Raw genomic sequence first — 12325 nt, 5'->3', positions numbered from 1 at the left:
GTAGCTTCAACAGTTTTTATCTGATGAAGGTCGAGGGAAAAAACAGGCTTAACTGCAGGCCTGGGTTTCTGGCTTGTGTTTTGGGCCCATGATGGTCGAGGGAAATTTTTATTTTTGTTTGAATAAAAATGGGATAGAAGGTTTGTTGCTCGTTTTAAAAACCAAAACGATTCTTATTTGAGCATAATGGCTATGATACCAAAAGTAAATTAAATTTACAATGCTCAAAAATAAAAATAAAATACATTAGATGAGTTGCTTGGAATAGATGATAGCGATGAAACCGTGGATTCACTCTTAGCTTCTCTTCTGATCAATCTACAAGATACAAGCACTTTATGAGACAGTGAGTCTGAATTGCTTGTTGTAATTGATAGAGCAGGGCTCAAGTTCTCATGTACAAGAACTAGACCTCACATGTAGTATTCTTAATCTGTTGGTGACGAAAAATTTCATAGAGGATTTTAACTCACTAATGAATGCGGACTGGAGCAGGAGCTGACAAGGAAGGATGGGGAAACTTCATTCGAGCATTGACTTGGAGTTTGACCATCGGATCGAAGAAGAAAAGGGGGGAGGGGATATCTGCAAAAAACCCTCCGATGCCTAAGTCAGTAACTGTCTAAGTCGAGTGTAGTAGAAAGAATCAGAGCGGGATCGTTTACTTGGACGTCGAGCGTCTTTTACACAGGCGACGACTTATTGGGGGGATAAGCCGCCATTATTTCCGCTTTTATGGCCGCATTTATTTACACTTATGATGATAATCATTGCTTGGGGGGGGGATATACCTGCAAGTGTAGTAGAAAGAATCAGAGTGGGATCATTTACTTAGACGTCGAGCATCTTTTATACAGGCGACGACTTATTGGGGGGATAAGCCGCCATTGTTTCCGCTTTTATGGCCGCATTTATTTACACACTTATGATGATAATCATTGCTGTATTAACAATGGTTAATCATGACATATTTACGACGGTCATTCATCGCGCATTCATGATCGTAATTATTGCGCGTAGTTATTATCGTAGTTAAGGCCGTAATAGTCATTGCTTTCATGACCAAAATTTATCGCCATACTAACTAGAGCTAATTCCCTTAATGAGGGGTCCAAAAATAATTGAGCACCCCCACAATGCCCTCAAATTTTCTCTCTGAACACTCGTCCTAAGAGGAAATTTTCAGATCTCTGGCTGCGTTGAATTTTGCCTCGAGTGCTAGTCGCCCCGAATCTTTCCTCGAGCCCTGGTCGCCCTGAATCTTTACTCGAGCCCTGGTCGCCTCGATTCTTTCCTCGGGGTGAAGATTCATTTTTAGCATGAGACATGGAATTTCCCACATATCCCTTTGAATCTGATAAAAAACGTTTTGTTCTTTTTGGCCACTGGCCTTGAGTATTTAATTACTTTGGTCACCAGCCTTACACATACATTTTGATAACACCGAGTCATTGACCACAAATATATTTCGAATATAAAAGAAAACAAAAATAAGAAATATGGTTACTAAAGGAAAGAACGCTAGTCTATGTTACCCGAACTTTTGTCTCTTTGGGGCTTGTATTCCATCACTCCCAATCCTTAGTGACAGAAATGAGATTTCCTAAGGTGCATCTCTCGTCATCACTTTTTAAGGAAAAGTGGTTCCTACAGACAGAGCCATTTGTTGGTGACGAAAAATTTGTGGAAGATTTTGACTCACTAATGAATGCAGACTGGAGCGAGAGCTGACAGGAAGGATCTAGAAACTTCTTTCGAGTGTTGACTTAGAGTTTGACCGTCGACTCGAAGAAGGAAGAGAGGGGGGGGGGTACATGCAAAAAAATCTTCAATGCCTAAGTCAGTAATTGTCTAAGTCAAGTGTAGTGAAAGAATCAGAGTGGGATCATTTACCTGGACGTTAAGCGTCCTTAATTTATATAGGCGAAAACTTACTTGGGGGACAAGCTACCATTATTTCTGCTTTTATGGCCGCATTTATTTACACACTTATGATGATAATCATTGTTGTATTAACGGCAGTTAATCATGGCACATTTACGTCGGTCATTCATCGCGCATTCCTAATTGTAATTATTGCGTGTAGTAGTTATTATTATAGTTAAGGCCGTAATAATCGTCGCTTTCATGACTGAAATTTATCTCTATACTAACTATGGAGTTAATTCCCTTAATGAGAGGTCCAAAAATAATTGACCACCCCCACATGATCCTAATCCAACAATGTCAAGAGCTTTCCTGATTCATGTTAAATTCTATACGAAAATTTTGTTCCTTAATGAAATATGTGTCAGTATAGGAATTTGTATTTGTTGGCATTCCTTTATACGAAACTAAGTGAGTCCTAGTTTAGGAGCTATGTATGAGAAGAATGGAAGTGAAACTCAAGCTTTAAGAACAAGTCAAGAGCCTAACTAAATCGTACGAAACTTCAGGTAAGTTTCATTCATTGCATTGCATGATTAATTGATTTATAGTTGTGCTTTAATCCCATAGAAGTCTGTGTGGTGTTATTGCTTGGCTAGACATCTTTGATGTTTTGTCTTCTAAAAAGCAATTAAATGTTGAATATTTATACCATATTTCATGTCTTTGATTTGTTCTCTTTTTGTTTAAGCATATATCTTTTATTTTTAAGATGAAATCATTTTTTTGTGTCACATTATCTCTTTGGATAATTTGTTTCATATTAGGTGTTAAATTCTTCAATGCCCTAACAGATTTAGGGTAAGTTGTTTTTGACACATATATAGGTTTTAAAAGATGTTTTCCAACTTACGCTCTGCAAGATAAAACACTTCATTTTTTCCTAAAGCCAAAGTAGTGTCTAGGTTGATAGTTCACTTGTTCCATGTCAAAGTGAATCAGCGAGTCAAAAGTTCATTCATAATTTATTCATATCATTCTGCATTTGTGAGTGTCCTATGAGTTTGGTTGGGAATCAAGCATGCTCAAAGATTGATGTTAGAAGAATCCGAGACGAGTGGAAGCACATCTAGAAGCAGTAGGAAAATTGGTGAGAGGTTGCTCAACAGGCTAAAAGGAGTCTAGTTAGAGGTAACAGTGGAGAGAGTTATCCAAGAGGCTGTAAGTTTTCCTTGTAATTTGCTTACATTCTTATAGTGTGTGCTTGAGCACTCAAGGCTTTCATAAAAATTCTCGTAGAATTGAAATTGAAGTTTTAATTTGGCCTTCAAGAGTTAGGGCCCGTAGCTGTTTACCTCACGTTGAGGGTTTTACTGCATGAACAATTCTCGTGTTTTACCTTCCATGTTTTAAATTCTGGTTTAATTTGTTTTTGTACATAAGGGATAGCTAGCTCTTTACAATCCCTTAGCAATGTTCTGAAAAGTTTATGGTTCCAAGTGTCTTGCCTATTTGCCTTTTCCTCTAATTTTAATATTCCAAGTTCAGTGGCAGCATAAGTAATGGCAGTGATTAAAGCAATTGAATTAGCTTGGCACTTTGTGATTGGAACCATGTGTGGTTAGAAGTGGACTCTTTTTTGACTCTCAATTTCCTTAAATCTCCTCAGCTGGTGTCTTGGCAATTGCTGGTTGAGTGGGGTAATTGTTTGCACCGTATATCTCAAATGCATTTTAGCTCCTCACACATTTTTGGGGAAGGAAACCAAGTTGCAGATGTTTTTTTCAAATTTTGACATTTCTCCAGCAGGTTTGGTTTGGTGGGATTTGCCTCCGGATTTTGTTCCATCGTTGTGTAATAGAGATTATTTGGGTCTCTTCCCAATTTTCGTTTTTGTTAGTTGGTATTAGAGTTAGCTTCGATTTTCCATTTGCTTTTGAGGGGTAAGGGGGTAAGGTTTTATGTCTGTGCCCCCCCCCCCTCCCTTTTATGTGTATCTTTTTATTTTTTTGAAATAAAGGGGAGATGGAGAGCATTGTTGCTCTTCTATCTTCAATCTTAATTAAAATATAGTATCTTGCCTATTCATCCCCTCTAGGCCATTCTAGTACTTTCAATATGGTTCAGGCACTTAAGAAGAACTTACCATATTATCTCAATTACTTGTTGCACACAAGTATGACAAGTTATTGAACTAAAGAATTATGAAAAGTCCCAATAATTTTTATAGAAAGTTGAAAGAGCAATTAGCACAATTGATGCCCAAGCAGGAAGATGAAGTTTACGGCCAAGGGTTCAGAGATGCTCTGGGAGAATTTCCTCACAGTCAACCACATCCTCTCCTGATTTCTGCGACACCTATGGATGAACGATGGAAGAGGGCTGCACCGCTGCAGGCGTTGTAGCTTATGTAGTTCTTCTTTTTGTTTTAATGAAAGCCTAGATAGTCAGTTTTTTTTTTTTTTTTTTGAGAAAATAGATAACTTCATTACTTATCCAAGGTCAAAAGGCATGTACATCAGATACTGTCTCATACAAAAAATCTAGATGGCACAAGCCGCTAAGCAAAAGACAAGTGACCCTCACTGTTAACACATATGCTCACTTATTGAGCCTAAAAACAAAGAAACCAAATTCTCACTACTAACCTCTCTTTGAACAGTAAACTTAGTTGCCTAGAGACCTCAATTGGTGTACAACTAGAGTAAACTAAGAAGAAAGTAGTAGAAAACCCAATTTCTAGTAGTAGGCAAAGGAACCAGGAAAGCCTAAAGCTTTCTTTTGCCCTAATCTCTAGGGCTAGAAATAGAAACACCAACTACAGGATAGGTGAGTCTAAGAGGGGCAGCACCAGACTTCTTACCAGAGCGTTGATTCTTGTTCTTGCTGCCATGCGGCCTACCCATCTTCTTCTTTAGAGTGACAAGAGGAGTATCATTGTCATCTTCAATCAGTCCCAAAGCATCAACCTGCAAGGTTGGGATCTTACCACCCAAAATGGTCTTGAACTACTTTGGAGAGGGATTACAACCACCACTCTTATCCCTTTTCTTAGAAGCCACCACATCTTGTTGCACAACCTGCATCATGCCTGCATCTTCAACTGTTCTAGTACCAGTCACAATATCACAAACCAGCACCGAACTGTGGCTCTGATCGAACCCATCTTCCACCGCCGAAACAATACTCTCTCCATTGCTAGCAACCGGGTCCCAACTAGTAGGAGACCCTAAAGGCGAAGTAGATGGGGGAATAGGATGCTCCACTCGATGAATAGTTGGCTTCTTTTCTTGGGATAAAGGAGGAAGCAGTGAAAATCTCATGCTTGTTCTGAGCCGAGAAAGAAAATGAGCCTCTTGAGGTTGATGGCCCAGGAAAACTTAAAACCTTAGGCGTTGAGATTGTAGTGTTTGGCTCCTCACATGAAATCCCAGCATGCATTACTAGTCTACACTGTGAGCATCTCCCTTTCAGATGCTCAAACTGAAATTGCAGCACAGGTTGGACACCAACATCCAAAAAAACTTTTCACTCAAGTAATAACATTTTGGAGATATCATGACTAAAAGATCCGAATCATAACCTTCTTGAATTCCCTAGCCTCTTATCATAGTCTTGAAACCACCCAAGAGATTACTAATAAGAGTAAAATTCTCAGGTTCTTCATACAAAGGAGGGATCCTTGAAACCCTAACCCACACACAAAGTTGCTTGAATTGGACTTCATGCAGAGGCTTTACTCCATCATATTTATCAAAACAAACTGGAGCTCAATCAAAGGACCAAACCCCTCCTCGAAGTATCTTATTACGATCACGAACCGATTCAAAGGAGAACAAGAACACATCTCCAGCCTTTTCCTGAACCCTTATGTCCTTATCCACCATCCAGGTACGATGAAAGTGAGCCTTGAACACTTTGGGATCCACGGGCTTGCGGGTTAGAGATTTGCCAAGAAGAAAAGATTGAGTTGACTTGCGCACCGGACCACCACCAATCTTCACTAGATTTGGGGCACTATCACCCGCAGCGAGAGCAAGAGAAGCAGCAAAATTTGCTGTGACAACATCTATGGAGGCCATGGAGGGATGAAGAGACAAGGAGGAAGCGATAGCGAGAGACTAGGGAAGGAGGCTAGGTCGCAGTAGGACACTAGGTTGAGAGGAAAACTCTCATAGGGTTTTTTTTATAGCTTCACAAGTGTTAGATATCCACCTCTCTCAGTTTTACCCTTCATCCCTAATGATATGTGGTGGTTGATTCGAGTGAAGAGTAGTTCTCTTTGTTTTTCTTTGGCGAAATTCATTATACACCCAATTTTCATAAGAAATAGTAAAAAAAACCCACCCACATTTTCTTTTTAATATACACCCAAATATGCCAACTAGGATATAAATTATATCCTTATTCTTTTGAATATTACACAAGTTGCCACTAATAGTCAAAATCATCTAGCAAATATTATGGAGTTTGATTGATGTCATTGTTGGTATTACTTTCACTTTAGGTTTTTATCAGTGCTTAATATTAGGCGTTAGGGAAGATGTCCATTTACCAAATATTGAGCTTCATTAACCCCATTTACCCAAACATCTTATAAGAATTCCTACTTACCCAATAAATTACATATTTTTTGCCATAATACCCAATTAAATATTTTTTATTATTTTTTGTATATTATTGAGACAATTTTACCCCCCCTCCCATTGTCACTTAGAGAGAAGTCAACGGAGACTTGACGGGAGTCCGGTCAATACTTGCCGGAATCCGGTCACCGGCCACCAAACTCCGGTTACCGCCGATGAAGTCCGGTCACCCGTTGCCGGACTTCGGTTACCGCCGCCGGAGTGCTGTTGCCGATCGCCGGAGTCAGGTTACCGGTTGCCAGAATCCGGTCACAAGTCTTCGGAAATTCTCAAAAAGCTCGTCGATCGGAGATGTCATTGGTCAGTGGAAAATATTATTGTTCCCCAATAATATTATTATGGCGGCCCAGTAGCCCCTAATAAAAACATTATTTCCCCTAATAAAAACATTATTGCCCTCCAATAAAAACATTATTGCCCCCTAATAATATGATTATTGCCCCAGTAGAAACATTATTGCCCCTCAATAATATTATCATTCCCCAATCCCCACCACATCGTCACCAATTTTGCGAGCTTCCTGAAGCACCAGGCCCACATCAACAAGACCATTTTTCTAAGGGAAAATGTCTTAATTGGAATTAAGACATCATTTTATGTATTTTCTCATATAAGAAAGAAAGAAAAAGGAAGTAGGTGCATGTGTGGTGTAGGTACGTTTTATAATTAAAATAAAGAAAGAAAAAGAAAGTAGGTGCATTTGTGGTGCAGGTACGGGCTGGCAAATGGCAAGAAAGAATGGCATAGGTAATAGTGACACATGCGGAGTTACTTATGTTAGTGTCATATTGACAAGTAGTAGTAGTCTCGTAGAAGAAGCGGGCATTTCCCTTTCCTAATTCTTCGTCGCTAAGCTTTGGGCTTTGGTCCTTTATAAGAATCAAAGGAATGGTGAAGACGGCTTCATCAATCTCGCTTCTCATTCTCCTTCTCACATTCGCAATCACCATGGCCGACTCTTCTTCTTTTCCTCTCTGCGCTGCTTCTCAATCATTATGTCCTTCTGGTTCTAGTGTGGGGATGCCGAGATCTCCATCCCCAACCGCCTTATCAATCGCCGTCCATTCCTCGTCCGGCGGAGATGGTGGTGAACTCAGCATCTTCGAGGCTAACGGTGATCGCTGAGTCGACTTGGCCGCGGAAGGGAGGGGGAGAGAGATAGAGAGAGAGGAGTGTAGTTTATTAATTAAATAGAGGGTGAAATTGTCATTGCTATTTAAATTGGGTAAATGGGATTAAAAACTTCTTAGTAGAGTAAGTGGACAATTTTTAAGCTGAAATTGTGTAAATGGTCAATATCCCCATATAATGATGATGCATTTTTGGTATGTTTCTTCTTATATATAGAAGCTACTGAATTCATTCGTCATTTTTTTTTTTTTGGGTGGAGACCTTTCACAAAGTTGCATATGATTTCAAATAGGGCTGGGATCGGTTCTGTTTTTTGATTTTTTTGCCGGAACCAAAACCGGAACCGATGATGTTTTTCCGGTTCGGTGTTGTTACATTTTTTGGCCGGAACCGACTTGGAACCGGAACCGTTTAGTTCGGTTCGGTTACGGCTTGTAACCGGTTTCTGTACGCCCAGCAAAACAGCAGCAAAGCTATCCAGTTTCTCAGCTTCCCAGCCACATTATGTTCTGCAATTTTCTCAGTTTCTCCATTGAAGAACACAACAGAATTGGAGGAGGAGGAGAAGAGAAGAAGAAGAATATGGTTGCGACTAAGAGAGAGAAGAGATGGGGTTGGTATGAATATGATTAAAAAGAAAAAAAGAATCTTTCTTGGCCTTTCCTTTTCTCACGGCTGGAGACACATTTATCAGTGGAACAGGCCATAAAAAATGGAAAAAAAAATTGGTGGGGAGTAGATTAAGGAGACTTTTGATTTTCTTGGCAATTTTCTATTGGAGAAACTTAGGGAATCAGAGTGAACATCACGTGCTACTGATCAGCTAGGAAGAAAGGGCATAAGAAAAAGTAAAAAAAAGAATAAAGAAAGAGAAAGGGGGACAGGTGGGCCGACAGAGAGAGAGAGAAATGGGAGTAAGGTTTGTATTTTATTAGAGAAAAAGAGGAAATGATAGTACATAAAGTACATAATAGTGTAAATATATGCTCTACACCCTCTCGGTTCGGGTAAAACAAGAAACAAAAGTTAGGAACCGAAACCGAACCTATATGTACTATTTTAGAACCGAACCGCAAAAAAAAAACTAAATTGTGAGAGAAAACCGACCTGAACCGCACCGAACCGGCCGGTTCGGACCGGTTCCTCGGTTTTTCGGGTCTAAAATCTCAGCCCTAATTTCAAATGATGATCTCAAACGACCTATTCATGAGGTTTATTTCATCATTTTCTTATGGGTTAGAGACTTTCTTTCACATAGGTACATATATCATATTCGTAATTCAAATTACTTACTCATCAGATTTATTTAGTATAATATTTTTGCTAATCTCTTGATTTTGTGTAAAGCTTGAATTGGATGGATTTTTAGTAATTAGAAATTTCAACCTATGAATTTGGTACAAGAGTTAGTTTCATTCCTTCAAAATAGAATCGTTGTTTCTAATTGCCTGATACTTATATTGCTTTAATATGTCATACCTATGATTTAGATGTCTGTTTTAATTTGTAGTTTTAAATTATTTGTATGACTCTATATCATAGGTTGTTTCTTTTCATAACCTATAGTATTGGCAATTAATATACCTATAATTTATATTTCGGATATATGTATATAAATCCTAATAGAGTTTTACCTTTGCAATTGTATAAGGAATCATAACTTGCAAGGCACTAGTAGTTGGGAAATTTTTGAAGACTACATTGCAAAGTTCTAGTCGAGATAATGGATAAAATGTTATAATGTTCTTTATATTAGTTTTGAAAATGTAAAGTTTATATTTCAATTGTAAAAATCAATTTAAAATTGTTTATTTCAATACTGGATGAACATCATTTACGGTTGTACTCATTGTCCCTAGTTCAATAAATTTTTAGGTTTATTCCTTCAAAAAGAATTTATGTATTTAAATTACCTTGATATTAGAAAGAAACTTCTTAATATTGTAAAGTTCATTTTCAATTGTAAAACAATCAATGATAATAATGAGTTTGCTAAATTATAGTGCAAAAACTCCTGCACACTCAAAATTATTCAGTGTGGTCAAAGTTAAGGGATAATTATTTAGGAGCCGTGACCACTTACCCAATTTTAGTCTAACAATTACTCACTTGCTCCACTAAGAGTTTTTTAACCTCATTTACCCAATCTAATATTTGATGACAGTTTTGCCCTTAACTCAATTAACAAATACTCTCTCTCTCGACTCCCCTCAGCCTCTCTCTCCTCCAGACTCTCTCTCCTCTAGAATCTCTCTCTCTCTCTCTCTCTCTCCACCGTCGCTGGAATTATGCCAGAAATCCAACTCCAGACCAGAAGTCGACGCTGCCAGCTCACGGACTACAACCCAGACCGCTGGAAAACATGTTTCTGCTCCACTCCGGCATGATCCGACAGATGCTCGATGCAGACCTCGATCAGCCCTGCTATCAATCTCCACCTCTAGCTCCTGCTCGACGTCGTTCTTTAGTCCGACACGGCCATGAATCGAAATTCTCTCTCCGATCGATACTGTTTCTGCACTCCCTCTCTCTCTCTCTCTCTCTCTCCAATCGGATGGACAGATGCAAAGCGAAAAGATGTTTTGAATCGGATTTTCGACGGGTGCCCAGAGCAAATTCTGGGTGTCCAATTTTTTTTTTTTGTTGGGTAAACTGTGATTGATACTGTTTTTGCACTCTCTCTCTCTCTCTCTCTCCAGCTAGACAGACAGATGCAGTGCGACAAGAATTTTTGAATTGGATTTCAGGTCGGATTTCCGGCTGGTGCCCAGAGCAAATTCTGGGAGTCCACTTTTTTTTTGGTAAACTATAAGGAAAGAAGAAAGAAGAATGAAGAATGAAGAATGAAAAAAAAGGTTTTATTGAGTAGTTATACATGTCTACTTCGGGGCAATAATATGCATACAAATTAATCAATTGTGCCTGTAGTGTATTGATTTTGGTTTTGGGAGTTTATGCAATTCACTAGAGGGCAATAATATGATTATTAGGAGACAATAATAAGTTTATTGGGGAGCAATAATATGATTATTGGGGGGCAATAATATGATTACTAAGTATTATTGGGGGGTAATAAAATCAGACGCCGGAATTCGGCAGTTGGATTCGGGATTCCGGTGACTGGTTGTCGGATTCCGGTCACTGGACGCCGGACTCCGGTCACCGGTCGCCGGAGACCGAGGCCGGCCACCGGTCATCGGTCGCCGGAGACCGCGGCTGGCCACTGGTCACCGGAGCACAGCAAGGTGGAGGATGACTTCTCTCTCTAAGTGAGAAAGAAGGAGAGTGCAAAAAAGTCCCAAAAATAAATAAAAAGAATAAAAAAAGAATTAATTGGGTATTAGGGAAATAATCCCTTAGAGTGTTTTGGGTAAATAGGGTTAAAAAACTGTTAGTGGAGCAAGTAGACAATTTTTAAGCTGAAATTGGGTAAATGATCATTTCCCCAATTATTTATTGGGCAAACACTACAGTTAAACATAACTATTATGTGGTTCTAGACCACCCCATAGAATACCGACATCTATGTGGAGCAAAATGTAGGGGCGAAAAAAAAAACTTAAAGCAATCAATCTACATGAAGTACATTTTATATGGGCTAATTACATTAACTCGATAATTTTAGAAAATTGATGAACATGGGCTAATTACATTAACTACACCTATTAGAATGGAGAAGCAAAATAATATACCTTAATGAGAGGATGTTTAATCATGTCGAGAAAGAAAAATATCTATATAATAGGAATATAACACAATCTGATGATAACATATTTATTAAAAATAGCAAATATATAGATCACATCAAAAAGGAAGAAATATAGGGTAATTAAGGCAATTAATTGTTGGATTAAATTCTGCTTACTACCTTGTACTTTCAAGGGTTCATCAGTTCAGTCCATGCTCTTTTAATTTAATTAGAAAAGTCGTTGCACTCTTCAATTTCATCAAATCGATCCAATCAGTCACTATTCCATCAATTTTCCTTGTTTAAAGGCTAACGTGGGACCTTCTCACAGGGAAAATTCCAAACTACCCATCGCTAGGCAGCCCGCCGATGCGTCAGTGTTGTGAATGCAGATGGGTAGTTTAGAAATTTTCCTCGAAATTTAACAGAGTGGTGACAAATTTGATCGATTTGATGAAATTGGAGAATGCAAGGACTTTTCTGATTAAATTAGAAGTGCAGGGACTGAACTGATGAACCCTTGAAAATACAGGGTAGTAAGCAGAATTTAGTCCTTGTTTTAAATAAGTGAAAAATCAAGGATTAAATTGATTTTATTAAATTCAAAGTTTTTGTTTATATAATTGATGTCATATTTAAATTCAAAAAATAGTCAACAACTATTTGAGGAATATTTTATTTATTAAATCAGAATGGCAAAATAGTCAAACTGAAAAACATGAAAATCTTAATTATAGATTTAAAATCTATAAGGAATGTTGAATTATGTGAATTGGGTGTGGATTAAAAAAAATATATAGAGATGGGTTTTTCTTAATAGGAGCTTTGTTTTTTGGGTTTTTATCTAATTTTCTCTTTTTCTTTTGGTCGATCTCCATATCCGGTATTTTCTTTCTCCATTTGCTATACTTCATGGTTAATATTTTTATAACTACGAAGTGAGGGTTCTCTCTAAACCCTAAAGGCGGTTTTTTTCCGGGTGCGATTTCGAGCT

The sequence above is a fragment of the Rosa chinensis genome, chromosome 6 (assembly GCF_002994745.2).
Source record: "Rosa chinensis cultivar Old Blush chromosome 6, RchiOBHm-V2, whole genome shotgun sequence".
NCBI lineage: Eukaryota > Viridiplantae > Streptophyta > Magnoliopsida > Rosales > Rosaceae > Rosa > Rosa chinensis.
This window is presented reverse-complemented; position numbering follows the sequence as displayed.